General features: G+C 39.0%; 1 long non-coding RNA gene across 2 annotated transcripts in view; it reads left to right on the top strand.

The window, feature by feature from the left end:
* Window positions 1–14,941, top strand: part of LOC118888523 — a 128,217-nt gene extending 113,276 nt beyond the window's left edge. For both annotated transcript variants that reach the window (XR_005018308.1, XR_005018309.1), the window contains 2 exons: window positions 11,413–11,544; window positions 14,121–14,941. This is a non-coding gene — a long non-coding RNA (uncharacterized LOC118888523). The remainder of the gene's footprint in view (window positions 1–11,412; window positions 11,545–14,120) is intronic.
* The last annotated feature ends 664 nt before the right edge of the window (window positions 14,942–15,605 follow it).

Here is a 15,605-nt window from a genome sequence, read left to right as displayed (position 1 = left end):
CATATTCTTGAGAATCTGTAGTATCTCCTAGTATATTTTAAGTCAATTTCAATGCTTCAGAAATTTGTGAATTTTTTTTTCTGTAGAAGAATTCTGTGTCTCTGGCTATGTGGAGTGGGAGGGCATTAAGCTCTAAATCAGACCAAAGGCCCTTTCAGTAAACAATTAAGGGCTTTGCTCTTTGATTTTTTTTTTTTTGTAAATGGCTCTAGAAAAGTTTTCCAGAGGTAAAATCTAGCATAAGTCAAACAAACAAACAGTCATGTAATTTTCATCAGGGTTCTAATTCAGAATGTCTAAAGGTATTCCAATCAGCAATAAGATATTCATCTATAACAATAATTTTATTTTCTTAATGTTTTCTACAACCTCAATTTCCATATCTAAAACTGGATGATCATTGAGAATGCCACCCCAATCTATTAACTAATTGTAGAAGGGTGCCTCCTAAAGGCTTTATCTTCCTAAAAGTTTAACCTGAAAAAAAAAAAGCTGGTCCAAATTATGCTTGCAAATGAATGTGTGTCCATGTTGTCAGGTCACAAGAAAAGGAAATACGATACTAAAGAGCAAACAGCTATCTGTAAAGCTGATTTAAATTTCTATTAGCTTCAAATGTGTGCTTGGAAAAAACATTTTCCCAGCTGTATTAGTTCTCAGTGGCTGCTGTAACAAGTTACTATAAACTTAGTGGCTTACAACAATACATTTTATTATCTTACTGTTCTGGAAGTCAGACATCTGATATGGGTCTCATTGGGGTAAAATCAAGATGTCTGTAGGGCTGTATTCCTTCTGGAGGCTCTAGGAGAGACTCCATTTCCTTGCCTTTTCCAGCTTCCAGGGGCCACCCACATTCCTTGCCTCGTGGTCCCTTTTCTCCATCTTCAAAGCCAGCAACAGTAGGTTGAGTCCTTGTCTATTTCCATCACGCTAACCTCCTCTTCTGCATCTCTCTTTCACTTTTAAGGACCCTTGTGATTACATTGGGCACACCCAGATAATCCAGGATAATCTCCCTATTTTAAGGTTGGCTGATTAGCAACCTTAATCCCATCTACAACCTTAAGCCCCCTTTGCCTTCTAACATAAAATACTCACAGGTTCTGGGGATTAGGCTGTGGACATCTTTGGGGGGCCATTGTGCTGCCTACCATACTAGCCAAACAGTGTGTGAGATCAAACCAAATAGCTGCGTTAAATATTTGAATTTATTTGTTTTTGTGAACTGTCTCATATTCCTTTGAGTAAGGCAAGATATAAATAAATAACCAAACCAAATGCTGCTTTGATATTGAAGATAAACATAAATAATTACCCTAGTTTGTACCAAATAAGAATGAACATGTGTCTATGTCTTGCATCCTTGTTTCTGTTTTATTGCCTTTTATTTTCCAAAAGAAACCTTAAAGTTAAGTAAACCTCTCTGGATTTCCAATTTAAAACATATATTCTTTAGCAGATGTTTTTATTATCTTTAGTTTTCAGAAATTCTATTTTAATATGTCTGGGTATAGATATGGGTTTATATATTTGGGTTTTTCTCAGCTTCTTGAATCTGTAGGTTTGTTTTTCACCAAATCTGGGAAACTTTCAGCCATTATTTCCTTGATTTTTTTTCAGCCCCATATTCTTTCTTTTCTTCTTCTGAGACTCAGATGATGTGAATGTTAGATCTCTTGTTATTTTCACATAGGTGTCTGAGGCTCTGTTCTCTCTCTCTTTTTCCAATCTATTTTCTCTCTGTTATTCAGTTTGGGTAATTTTTTTGATCTATCTTAACTTTTCACTGGTTATTTTCCCTGTCATCTCCATTTTGCTATTGAGCCCTTCTGATGAGTTTTTAATTTTGGTCAATGTATTTTTCAGTTCTGAAATTTCCATTAGATTCTTCTTTATATTTTCTATTTCTTTGCTGAGCCTACTTTTTTCATTTGTTGCAAAAATGTTCATAATTGCAAATTAACCATTTTTATGATAGCTATTTTTGTAGGTTAGGGTTTTCTACATATACAATCATGTCATCTGGGAATAAAGACAATTTTATTTCTTCCTTTCTAATCTGTATGCTTTCTATTGATTTTCCTTGCCTCACTGCACTAACTAGTAATTACAGTACAATTTTCAGTAAGAGTTGTGAGAAAAGATATCCTTGCCTTGTTACTGATTTCAGGGAGAAAGCATTCAGTCTCTCACCATTAATTGTAATGTTAGCTACAGGTTTTTTTTAGAGACCCTTTATTTCGTTAAGGATGTTCCCTTCTATTCCTGGTTTGTTGAGAGGTTTTATCATCAATGGATATTGAATTTTACTGAAAGCTTTTTCTGCATTTATTGATATGATCATATGGGTTTCCTTAGTCTTTTCAAATGTTTAAAATTTTTTAAATATTGATTTTTGAATATTGAACCAGCTTTGTATTCCTGGTATGAATCCCACTTGGTTTTGATATTCTTTTTATATACATGACTGGACTCAAGTTACTAATTTTTAAAGGATTTTTGCATCTATATTTGTGAGAGATATTGGTCAGTATAGTTTGGTTTTGATTGGGATAATGCTAACCTCATAAAATGAGTTGGGAAATGTTCCCTCCTCTTCCATTTTCTATGAGAGATTGTGTAGTATTGATATTGTTTTTTCCTAAATGTTTGGTAGAATTCACCAATGAAATCATCTGGGCCAGGAGTTTTGGGGGGGGAAGGCTTTAAACTATCAATTCAGTTTCTGCAATACATGGCTATTCAGGTTATCTCTTTGTCCTTGGATGATATTTGGTAGTTTGTGTCTTTCATCTAAGTTATTCAGTTTATGGTCATAGGAATGTTCATAGTATTCTCTTATTAACCTTTTAGTATGATTGGCTGTGACCTTCCTCTTTTATTCCTGATATTGATAATTTGTGTCTTCTTTTTTATTTTCTTGGTTATGCTGGCTAAAGATTTATCAATTTTATTGATCTTTTCAAAGATCTAGGTTTTGCTTTTATTGAGCTCTCTCTCTTTTCAATTTCTTTGACTTCTCTAATTTTTATTACTTTCTTCCTTCTGCTTGCTTTAGGTTTAATTTGCTCTTCCTTCTCTAGTTTCCCAAAGTCTAAGCTTAAGTTATTGATTTTAGATATTTCTTCTTTTCTAACATTTTCATTTAATGCTATGCTGTAAATTTCCCTCTAAGTACTATTTTATCAGCATCCCGTGCATTTTTTACATTTTTTATTGTGGTACAATATACATAACATAAAAATTACAATTTTAATGATTTTTAAGTGTGAAATTTAGTGGCATTAAGTACATTCACAATGTTGTGCAACCACCACTATCCTTTTCCAGGACTTTTTCATCATCTCCTCCTAGCCCCTGCTAACTTGTATTCTACTTTCTATCTCTATGAATTTGCCTTTTTCAGGTACCTCAGATAAGTGGGATTATTAAATATTTGTCCCTTTGTGTCTGACTTTTTTCACTTAGTAGAGTGTTTTCAGGGTTCATCCATGTTGTAGCACTACAAATTTTTATACATTCTATTTTCATTTTCATTTTAGTTTAAAATGTCTTAAAATTTCCCTTGAGATGATTTCTTTTGACTCTCTTGAGATGGGTTACTGAGAAGTATATTATCTAATTTATAAATATTTGGTGATTTTCTGGATATCTTTCTATTATTGATTTTTAGTTTAATTCTGTTATGGTCTGAGAATGTACTTTGTATGATTTCTATTTTTTTAAATTTGTTCAGCTTTGTTATATGTCCCAGAATGTGGTCTATCTTGGTGGATGTTCCACGTGCACTTGGAGAGAATGTGTATTCTGCTTTTATTGGATGGAGTCTTCTATAAATGGCAATTTGGTCGAGTTGTTTGATAGTACTGTCCAGATCATCTATATCCTTACTGATTTTCTGTCTACTTGTTCTATCAATTACTGAAGGAGGTGTTGAAGTCTTCAACTATAATTGTGGATTTGTCTGTTGCTCCTTTCAGATCTATCAGTTTTTGACAGTCTTGTTTGAATGTTTAGGAAGTCTTCCTCATTTTTTTGGAAAATTTGATCCTTTTTTGAATGAGGTAGAGGGTGACTAAACTCATGGGAAAAAAATCTTTTCTTAAACTGAAACTGGAAACACAGTGTCTTGAATTTGTAGTTGCTTGGTCATTTTGGTAAACCATTTTGTTGTTTTTACCAGGACTCTCTAGTATTAAAAGGAATCCAGAAACTGCCTGTCTTATGGAGTTTTCATAGGCACAGTTGGCCGTCAAGGTCTTCATCATGTGGCCAATGATAAATTTAGGATTAGTAGAGCCAGTTCAGTGGTACAGATTTGTCAAACTAAGCCTCTTAAATATTTCAAGGTTCTAGCAACTGGTTTATGTCCCAGAAGGGAGATACAGAGATGGTGGCTTCCCTGGAGACAGGGACATTGGAGAGGTGAGAGTTTTTCTGTGGTTGCTTTGTATGTATCTAAGTATATATGTATTTATCTTCTGCTGACTGCAATCAGCAGCTACCGACTACAATGCACTCACCATCTCTCCTTCATCTTGTCACATAGACTGTATGCCCCTTACAAGTATGGCACAGCTATGTGGTTTGTCCTTGGTCTCAACTCTCCTGTAGTTCTGAGACCCAGAACAGGATCCAGAGTATAAGGTACACTTCCCTGCAGTTGTTTTGTTCCAACAAGTGTTCACACTGGGTCTTCAGGGCAGTGTCACTGGAGTTTGGAAAAGAAAACTCTAGTCCCTTTGAAGGAAACCTATCTGCTGTTCCATGCATTAAATATGGCTGTAAATTCTTTTCCACTTCCCCCATTAAGAGGTAGAGTTGATTTTCCCTCCTCTCCAGGATTTGTATAATACAGTATAAGTGACACTGTGCAACTTCCAAGGCTGGGTCTTAAGATACCTGCAACTTCTGTTTTTGTATACTTGGAAGGCTCCCTCTTAGAACCCATCTGCCATGTTACGAGAAGGCCAAGTTACATGGAGAGGCCATGTATAAGATGTTTTAACTGACAGCCCCAGCTGAGTTCTCTCAGCCTATAGCCAGCACCAACTGCCATCATGTGAGTGAGCCATTTTGGATGCTTCAATGTAATCAAGTCTCCATATGTCTGCAGCCCCAGCAGACATTATGTGGATATGCAACAAAGGATTAATCTTCCCCAAAGAAAGGTTTGGTCCTGCTCAGCTTCTGAGAGGTATCTCTAAGACCTTGGAATGTCCTGTCTGGCAAGAGTGTCTTTGTTTACCTGGGGGCCATGGGCCATACCAGATAGTTTTTGCTAATAATGTGATTTATGGTAAGGGACTTGGGCCATGTGGTATCAGCTTGATCTTTGAAGGGTCTGGAGACTAAGGTCAGCCATGTAGGGGGTCAACCAAGCCTATGTGACCGAGCTCCAATAAAATCTCTGGACACCAAGGCTCAGGTTAGCTTCCCTGGTTGGTAATATCCTGTGCATGTTGCTACACATCACTGCTGGGAGAAGTAAGTTCTGTCCATCCAACTCCACTGGGCGAGGACAACTAGAAGCTCCATGCCTGGTCTCTCCTGGACCCTGCCCTATGTGCCTCTTCCCTTTGCTGATTTTAATCTGTATCCTTTCACTGTAATAAATTATAACTCTGAGTATAATGGCTTTTCTGAGTTCTGTGAGTCCTTCTAGTGAACCTGAGGGTAGTCTTGGGGACGCCCAAATGCCGGCGGAAGAGAGGAACTGCCCAGCTAAGCCTAGCCAACCTATAGAATCATGAGCAATAGGAGATGGTTGTTGTTCTCTTAAACCATTATGTTTTGGGTTGGTTTGTTATGCAGCAATAGATAACTAAGACACCTGTCTTCTCTACTGGATGATAATCTTTTTGAGAGCCAAGATAATTCTGTAATTTCCACTCCTTTAGCATAGCACCTTATGTGTTGCAAGTATAAACATTTGTTAAATCGTTAAATTGGAGTAGTTAGAAACATCTTTGTGGACTAACTGAGAGAGACTGAGATAGGGGACTTGCAGAGTGATTGCATTATTTCCACCTGTATATAAAAGAAAGGAATCTCCACTCCTTTTGTATGAAATCTAAAGATACTTGCAGTTTTTCAGGATTGCTCTGCTAGTAATGATTTGTTCTTTCTTCTTTCAGAATAGCTGTACCATGGTGTAAAGAATACTGCTTGGAATATAACAGTTCAGTTCCCAGTTCTGCCTTTGCTCACTACTTTTATAAACTTGGGCAAGTCTCTTGACCTTACCAAATCTCATCTTGAAGCAGAGATAATAATGGCAATTCTACAGGGTTGTCGTGAAGTTTTAATGTATGCAAAAAGTGTTCTGAGAAATGTAAAGTGCTATGTAGGTATAAAGTATCATTGGAGACTTTGGATTGATGGTACTTGCTTAATTTTTATTATTTTTAGCCCTTCTAGCCCATCATTTGTCATAAATACTTTTATTTTTATTTTTTAAATTTATTTATTTATTTATTTTTGGCTGTGTTGTGTCTTTGTTGCTGCGCGCAGACTTTCTCTAGTTGCGGCGAGAGGGGGCTACTCTTCACTGCGGTGCACAGGCTTCTCATTGTGGTGGCTTCTCTTTGTTGCGGAGCACAGGCTGTAGGCACGCAGGCTTCAGTAGTCGTGGCACGCGGGCTCAGTAGTTGTGGCGTACGGGCTTAGTTGCTCTGCGGCATGTGGGATCTTCCCAGACCAGGGCTCGAACCCATGTCCCCTGCATTGGCAGGCGGATTCTTAACCACTGCACCACCAGGGAAGACCCATAAATACTTTTAAATATGACTGGCATCTCAATAGCATAGGGAATATGAAAATTTGTAAAATAATAATAAAACAACTTCTAAATAGTAGTTTTCCCTCTTTTTTCTTACATCACATCCTCACCACCACAAACTACTCCACTGAATTTTTCTTCAGAAAAGAAATGGAGAAAAATAATCAGAAAATGTGGTATTGAAACAGGATTTCTTCTTTTTCCCAAACATGTCACATCTTCCTACCTCATCCTTTCACCTCTCTTATCGACATGCCTTTTAATTCAATAAAGAACGACTGCAAGGTATTGACAAGATACTATTTGTTATGCCCCAATAGCCACAGTGAACTCTGGGCCCTTCTTACTGAGTTAGTTTTGATAGTGTCAGGTGGTGATGCCCCCAGAGCTTTAGAACTGGTCCACAGGCCTATGAGAGCCACATTTGGGTTCTTCAGGTTTATATCTGCAGCTCAGAGAATAGAACCCAAAAGGGCTTCCAAAACCTTGCTGTGAACTTTCCTAACGATGCTGTAATTCCCCAGGGTCTTCCCCAGTTATGTTGCTTTGATGCCATTTATAAAACATTGGTTGTCTTCCTGGATCTCATAAGGTGCTAGCTGCCCCCTACACTTACATGCATCCTATCAACTGCAATGGTTTTGAATATCTGCCAGTTTCTAACATGAATAAAAGATTAGAGCTGGAAGGAACTTTAGAGATTGGAGCCCTGACCCAGAAATTGTTTGTCATGACTTGACAGGAGTCAAGGGCTAGGAGTAATGGCTTATCGGAGTATGTGAGCAGGTTCTAAGAGTCCAGAAAGAAAGGGGTTAAACCAGAGCCTGAAGACATAGTGGTAAGTTCCAGGGATGGGGTGGGGGAGCATGGGAATGAGAATCACTCAAAGCAAGTTAATATGCTGATGAGAAATCAGAATTGAAAGGTATTTTGACAGCTTGGAAAAATTAGCTGAAACAAAAAACGGGCAATTTCCAGAAGTAAATAAAAAATATTTCACATAGATTCCAAAATCAAGCATATAGGCATATAAGGGAAACCAGGTTTAATGGAAATTCAGTAAAAGACTTAGGTTTCAGCTGCCAAGAAGGTCAGAATGAGTCAATCGTGTAACATCATTTTTTACAATATGAATACAGTCTTAGGATGTGTGAATTAAGCCCAGAATAAAGGAGATAATGGTCCCATTCTCCTCTGCTTGAGTTATGTGTAAACTGTATTCTGTTCTCAGTGCCATATTTTAAATTGTATGGATAAACGATACTGTATTTAGAGAAGGAATGCAATATGGTGAAAGGTTTAGAAACCACTTCACCTGAGGAATGGTAAGTTAAACTGGGCTAGTTGCCAGCTAGCAGAAGATAGTTGGGGAAACATATCAGGTGTTTTAAATAATTTGAGGGATTGTTATATGAAAGAAGAATTAGACATATTCTCATGGGTCTTGAGGATAGAATTTTGATAATTGGATGGAAGCCATAATGGGCAAATTGGGGCTCAGTGACGGTGAGAACCCTACAGTGGAAGTTGCCCATACATGAGAGATTTAGTATGAAAGGGATACACTACTCATTGGGGAAGTGCTCAAAAAGAGGCTGAATGGCCCCCTACCAGGAACTCTGAAAAGTGAATTCCTATACTGGGTGGAGGGGAGAGGTTGAACCAAATGATCTTCAAGATCCCTATCTCTTTCAAGTTTCAGAGATTTCCAATGGCGGCCTAGCACTCTAACTTGCCACATAATTATGCAGTGGACTGGCCAGCAAAATGGCCAGTAGGTCTAGCGCCAGAGTAGAATGCCCATATGACTCAGGCATAAGGTCCTGAACTTAACTATAAACTTCTTGAAGGCAGAGATAGCGTCTTATCTGTTTGTGTAGCAGTGTCTTGCACGTAATAAGAGATGCTTTTCAAATGTTTGTAGAATGAATGAATGGACAAATGAATGTTGGGCCTATATTAGTCCCCTAGGCCTACCATAACAAATTACCACACACGGTGGCTTAAAACAACAGAAATTTGTTCTTTCACAATTCTGGAGGCCAGAAGTCTGAAATTAATGTATCATCAGGGCTGCACTCTCTCAGAAGGCTCTAGGCAAGAATCTGTTCCTTACCTCTTCCAGCTTCTGGTGCCTCCATGGTCACATTGCCTCCTCCTCTTCCGTCTGCCTCTTCTAAGGATACTTGTCATTAGATTGAAAGTCTACGTGGATAATCTAGGATGATCTCCTCATCTCAAGATCCTTAACTCAATTACGTCTGCAAAGATCCTTTTTTTCAGTAAGGTCACATTCACACGTTTTGGGGATTAGGACATGGACATATTTGTGGGGCCACCATTCAAGCCACTACACTTATTTTTAATGGTCATTAGACTATCACCATTATTCATACAATAGTGCTTGGCCTCTGATGATACTTTCTACGTGCAAAGCAGAATAGTATTGAGAGATTCTCAACAGAGACAGTGTAGTGCTTAATAAGCTAACTGTTGGATTCAGACAGACCTGAATCTGATACCAGTGTTGCTACTTAGTAGCAGTGTATCTTTGGCCAAGGTGTTGAACTTTTCTATATTTCATGTTCCCTATACTAAAATGAGAATTGTAGTACCTATCTCATAGGTAAATATAAATGTTCCATGAAATAATGTTTGAAAATTACTTAACATAGGACCAGGCATATAGCTGACTCTCTACAAGTGGTCAGTATTTTTGATTAGTATGAGCTCATTCCTTTTCCCTGGTTTCAGACTGCCTGAGGTGTCAGGCTTTTGTTCTTCCTTAGACATTTAATTGAAATCAACTTATGCTTATTGAGGATTGACTCTGCACAATACACTATCATATGTAATAGGTATAAATGATAAACAAGACAGACACTGTCCTGCCCTCACAGACCTTAGAATGTGATGGCATCAGCGGTTAATAAAATATGGAATTATAATACAGCATTGCCATTATGACAACTGGGGAAACACAGAATCTGGAGAAGTCCATAGAAGGGGCACCTAACCCAGGATCTCTGTATATGGAAGGATACTTATATTTGTAGAAGAAGGCCCAGCTGGGGCTGATCTGGATTCAGACCTTGGCCATGTCTAAGGAACTGGTGGACCAGTAGTTCCTCAAGTATTTACTGGTATGTGTTGATTTTGCCTGGGGAGATGTGTGCTCTTTGGGTCTGGAGAGAAAGATGGGGACATGAGGAGTCGTCTTAGTTTAGGTTCCCCTAGAAGTAGACTTGAAGACAAGGATTTGAGTGCAAGTAGTTTTGAGGGGAGATAATCCTAAGAAATGCTAATAAGGAAGTAGGGAAGTGAGACAGGTAAGAAAAGAGCCACTGAATGAATGATGCCTTATCAAGCCAGTTACCACTGTGGTTAACTGGAGTTTCCTTGTACTGGGGAACTCTAGAAGCTGATGTAGAACATAGACCTTGGAGTTATCCACACCTATTCCTGTCAGTCATTGGCTGAGGACTGCACCCAAGCAGAGTGCCTGCAAGCAGGGCAGGCAGGCTACTGAAGAAGGCCTCAGGCAAAGTGATGCAGCTGTTGGCCATCGGTAAGGCCTGAGGAGATATGGGCATGACACAGAGGGCATGACACAGGAGGAAAACATGGTATGCGTTCCAGCTTGTGGCCAGCGAGGAGGTATGCGGCCCATGAGCAGAGGGGCTTCTGGCAGAAACTAAAGAAGGTTTTCTCATGAGGCTTCCTGTAATACTCGGGAAACAAATAGTGCTTCTTAGGGACCAGGTGACAAAATGCAGCACAGAGCTGGGAGGAGGGGCTTTTCCCCCATGAATGCCTAGAACGCAGTGTGGCGCGTCAGAGTAAGGACTCAAAACAAACCAATTCTGTTCAAATACCTCATGATCCACAGCTTTGAGGAGAAGCAAAATCTGCTTCCCTGGCATGGAAAATGATGCTCTTCTGGAGAGCACTGAAGCTGGGGGAAATGGTGAGGGAAATGGTGAATGGAGGCCTGTTTTTGGCTTCACAGGTCTTGGGGACTCCAAAACCAAGGCCAAGGCGGGCGAAGATTTTGTGAACACATATAAAAATTTTCTAAGAATTCTCAGAAGTAAGTGGGGAGACTTTGGGGAGAAAGGTGTCCTGGTGCAGGTGAGGGGACTGAACCAGTGGGATTTGAGTTTCTACTGTCTACACAAAGAATTGGGCAGCCTGTGGAAATTTAAGTTACACGTGACTCCCTTCCTATACCCCCTCCAAAAGAGGCTGCTAATACTTATGGACCACCTATTAGGGTGCCAAGCATTCTACAGATCTTATCTCATTTATTCGTTGTGATAAACCCAATGCATGGGTGAGAAAATTGAGATTCATTGAGGGTAAATAGTTTGCCTACTAAACATAGCTAGTAAATGTCAGACCTGGTATTTGAGCCCTAACTTGTTTGACTTGGGAACCCATGCTTTTTTTACACTATCTCCTTATGCTACCTGGTAACATAAACACATCTGCATGTGTGGTTTTGCACATATATACAGTTTGAACCCAGAAATGGATTTCAAATTAATAATAATCTTAAGAAGCTGAAACCATAACCATTTATTGAGTTATATGAGATGCTTAAGTTATGCAAGACAGTTTTTTTTTAGGAACAACCCCAGCAATATTTAAAACAGAAGAATAAAGAACTGAGGATGAAGGGAGTAAATGCCATTATTATTCACTGACATGAAAATAAATGAGAAATGAAAGAATGGCACACCTCTGCCTTTTCTCCTAAGGTGAATAATAGCTATTTGCTTTACAATGACTTTTTTTTCTATAGGTGGATGAAATCTGGGTCCATATATTGAAGGATCGCTTTTCTGCCTGGGATATAGTGAATTTTTTCAGGGCTAAAAATTCCCTTTCTAAAATGGTTACCCAAACCATTTTTAAAACAGACCACGTGCTCATATTGGGATCTCATTCTTGTGCTGAAAGCTCTGGCACTGTGTCTCTGACTGCTATTATACCTATGAGAAGAGTTGACTATTTTGGGGGTTGAGCCCATTTGTTAATCCATGATGCCCTTGAGAAGAAGGGGAAGGACAAGATAAATGGGGTTTGGAGTGTGGGAGTGAAGAAACTTATGCTCTCAAGTATCTGGAGTGAGCAAAATCTAAGTGAAGCCAAGTAAGACATTTAAAGAAAGTGTTGGGATCCTATATTCTCCTTGGTTTTGGCAAGAAAGATGTCAAAGATGTAAATAAGTGGCTGAATAAATACATGGAGAAAATATAAACCCTAGCCTTCTTTCATAATGTGAGTGTATCCTCAAGGAATGGAAACTAATTTTATTATTACCTTGATCCATAGTTAATAAAATTACAGATAACATTAACTAAGCATTCATTATATGGGAGGCAGTATGCTTTTTCCTCCCACCAATTTGTGTGTTTTTTTGTTTGTTTTGTTTTGTTTTGTTTTGTTTTTGGCCACGCTATGCAGCTCGTGGGATCTTAGTTCCCCGACCAGGGATCGAACCTGGGTCCTCGGCAGTGAGAGCGTGGAGTCCTAACCACTGGACCGCCAGGGAATTCCCAGGCAGTATGCTTTGTTATGTATCTCAGTTATCTCAAGGGCACCCCAAAGCAGGCTTTATTTTTAAGTGAGGCAACTGGGACTTAGAAAATTTACATGACCTAAGGTCTTACAACTTCTAAATGGTAGAGTTGAAATTTGAACTCAAGTAGTCAGACTTTAGGACTTGTTTTCCAAGATGGTCCTGGTCATAAAAAATTTTTCTTGAAGTGTAGGGTTGCATATTTTTGGACTATCTTCTAGCATTGCTCACCCCTGTGAGTAAGTTTCTGAAATATTTATTCAATTTATGTGTCTGTCTTGTCCATCTCTGTATTTCCAGCACCAGGACAGTTAATTACAATACAGAATAGTTACTGAGAAATTTTTGTTGACTGAATAAACTCTTCATTCCTCTATTTCTCTCTGTTAATGGGGGTGGGGGGCAACCCAAGAGTTGCTGAGGAATGTAATACATTTTTAATTGGTTGGTTTCTAAAACAATGGTGTCCTGTCCTGATAGCTCTTTACACTTGTAATATCTAATCATTCCGAAGGCAACATTTGTTAGCTGCCTTATTTTAGGCAGAATGTCAACTCTTAGATGTGAATTATATTTTCATATTCATAGGGTTCAGAAATGTACCTTTTGAAGCATTCATGGGGGTGGTACTTTAAATGTACTTAAAAAAAGCTGCACTCAAGGGAACTAATTTGGGTTTTGCTTTTGGCTGACAAGCTTTTACTAGGTGTGGCTGAGACTCTAACAAATCTACCCTTCCAGTAATGTATGCATATCATAGGGTGCTATACGAGGAGATGCCTTTGTGTGCTCCTTCCCTTCCCTTGGAACCTTAGGAAAGGAGCCTATGTTCGATCTTTCCATACTCTGCAGTTGTGTGACCTATAAAATGTTTTGCTGATATGCATTCACAGTATCCAAGATGAGGTTTATGGTGCCGAGTACAGTGCACGGTACATGGTAGGCACTCAATAAACGCTGGTTGGGTGATTAACTGAATGAATGAATGCATGAAGATACGGTTTGAATCAACTTGGTATAATTTGAAGAGACAGAAATGCTCTCCCTTTGCCTGCAGATGACTAAAACTCTCATATGCATCCATTTGGGGGCTAAAGCTTTGGAAGGCAGTTAGAATGCAAATATACTGAATGAGTTCCTAACCCACTACCTTGAATGAGTATTCTGGATTTAGAACTTTCCAAGCTCTAGATGAAAAGGAGGATTCAAAAAGATGGGATGCGGGACAGGTCCATTTTGATGAGGAATAGGGGATATGGGGAGGTGCAGAGAAGCTATGTGCAGGATAGGAAATCAACAGAAGGGAGGATACCATAATAAGACTGCAGATAGAGAGGATAAGGGGATTGCGGAGGCACCAAAAGTCATATTCTCGCTTCCCATTCACCATGTGGGTCCACTCAGATTGTCACGTGTGGCCAGCAGAATGAGACTGCAGCCCAAAGGGACAGGCTGCTATCCATGACTTTGGAGCAAGTATTTTTAACTTGGTGAGAGTGTCATGTGTACGTCTGTGGTACATGTGGGACTGAACGCTTGGCAACTCCAGTTCTCTCAGCCCTCCCAGAGTGAGCTGAACCTTTGCTGTTAGCCAGCCTCCAAGATGGACTGTGATGATCCTCTCCTCTTGGTATTTATGTTCTTGTGGAGACTCTTCCTACACTGAATAGCACCTTGCAAAAATGATGGTGTGTGACCTTGGAGGTTAGGTCATGAAAGACAACACAACTGCAACTTTGATCTCTTGGACAGCTTGCTCTGGAGGAAGTGGGCAACCGTGTCATGAGGACACACATGCAACCTTGTGGAGACGACTGTGTACAGAGGAACTAAGGCCTCCCGCCAACAGCCAGCACCAGCTTACCAAGCATGTGAGTGAGCCCCCTTGGAAGTGGATGCTCCAGCCTGAGTTGAGCTTTGAGATGACTGCAGTCCTGGCTGACATCTTGAGTGCAACCTCATGAGAAACCCTGAGCTACAACCACCCAGCCAAGCCATCCCCAGATTCTTGACCTACAGAAACTGCAAGATAATAAATATTTATTGTTGTTTTACATCACTAAGTCTAGAGTAATTTTTTTTTACACAGAATTAGAGACTAATACACTTTCTTAGTCTGTGATCATAATTGCTATTGTACTTACTAGTCTGTCAAATGGGTATCAGGTCTTCCAGATCTCTTTAAAGGTGGTGGTTTGTTCTTTTTTTCTAGCTTCATATTAATAGATAAGAATATAGAGATGCACAGCAAGGACTCTAGAGTCAGGCAGACATTATTTTAAGTACTGGTTTGGCCACCTATGTGACTTTCATGACGTTACTAAATCAAACTCAAATTTATTATGAGCATTAAAGGAGCAAATGCATTTCAAGTGCTTAGGGTAGTTTATGGCTTATGGTAAGAGCTCAATAAGTGTGATAGTTATTATGGTTAGTAACTGTATAAAGAGATGCTTCTAAGGGCCTTGCCTTATGGACAACAAAGTAGCTGAAGTATGTGTTGTACCTTAAGTGGGGAATTTGGTTTCCATTAGAATTATTAAATAAATTTATTGAGGTATAGTTTGTATACTGTAAATGCACCCATTTTAAGTGTACAATTAATGATTTTTAAAATTTACTGAGTTGTGCAACTATGACCATCATCCAGTTTTAGGATATTTTTTCATCATCCTAAAAAGAAATCTTGTGCCCAGTTGCAATCAGCCCCAGGCAACCACTAATCTACTTTCTGTCTCTATATATTTGCCTTTTCTGGACATTTCACCTAAATAGAACCATACATTTTGTAGCTTCTAATGTCTGGCTTATTTCTCATAGCATGTTTCTGAGGTTCTTCTATGTTGTAGCAATTATCAGTACTTCATTTCTTTTTATTGTCAAATAAAATTCCATTGTTTGGATATACCACCTTTTGTTTATCCATTCATCCATTGATGGACACTTGCGTGGCTTCCACTTTTTGGCTTTTATGGATAATGCTCTCTGAATATTGGTGTACAAATTTTTTGTGTGGGCATATGTTTTCATTTAGCTTGGGTAGATACCAAGGAGTGGAATTGCTCAGTAATATAGTAAAGGTATGTTTAACTTTTTAAGAAATTCCCAGTTTTTCAAAGTGGCTGCACCATTTACATTTCCCCCAGCAATGTATGAGAGCTCTTATTTATCCATATCCTTGCAACATTTCTCATTGTCTGTCTTTTTGATCATAGCCATTCTAGCAGATGCGAAATG

Source organism: Balaenoptera musculus, chromosome X (genome assembly GCF_009873245.2).
Source record: "Balaenoptera musculus isolate JJ_BM4_2016_0621 chromosome X, mBalMus1.pri.v3, whole genome shotgun sequence".
Lineage (NCBI taxonomy): Eukaryota > Metazoa > Chordata > Mammalia > Artiodactyla > Balaenopteridae > Balaenoptera > Balaenoptera musculus.
Note: the sequence above shows the minus strand (reverse complement) of the source record. Positions and strands in the feature narration are given on the sequence as shown.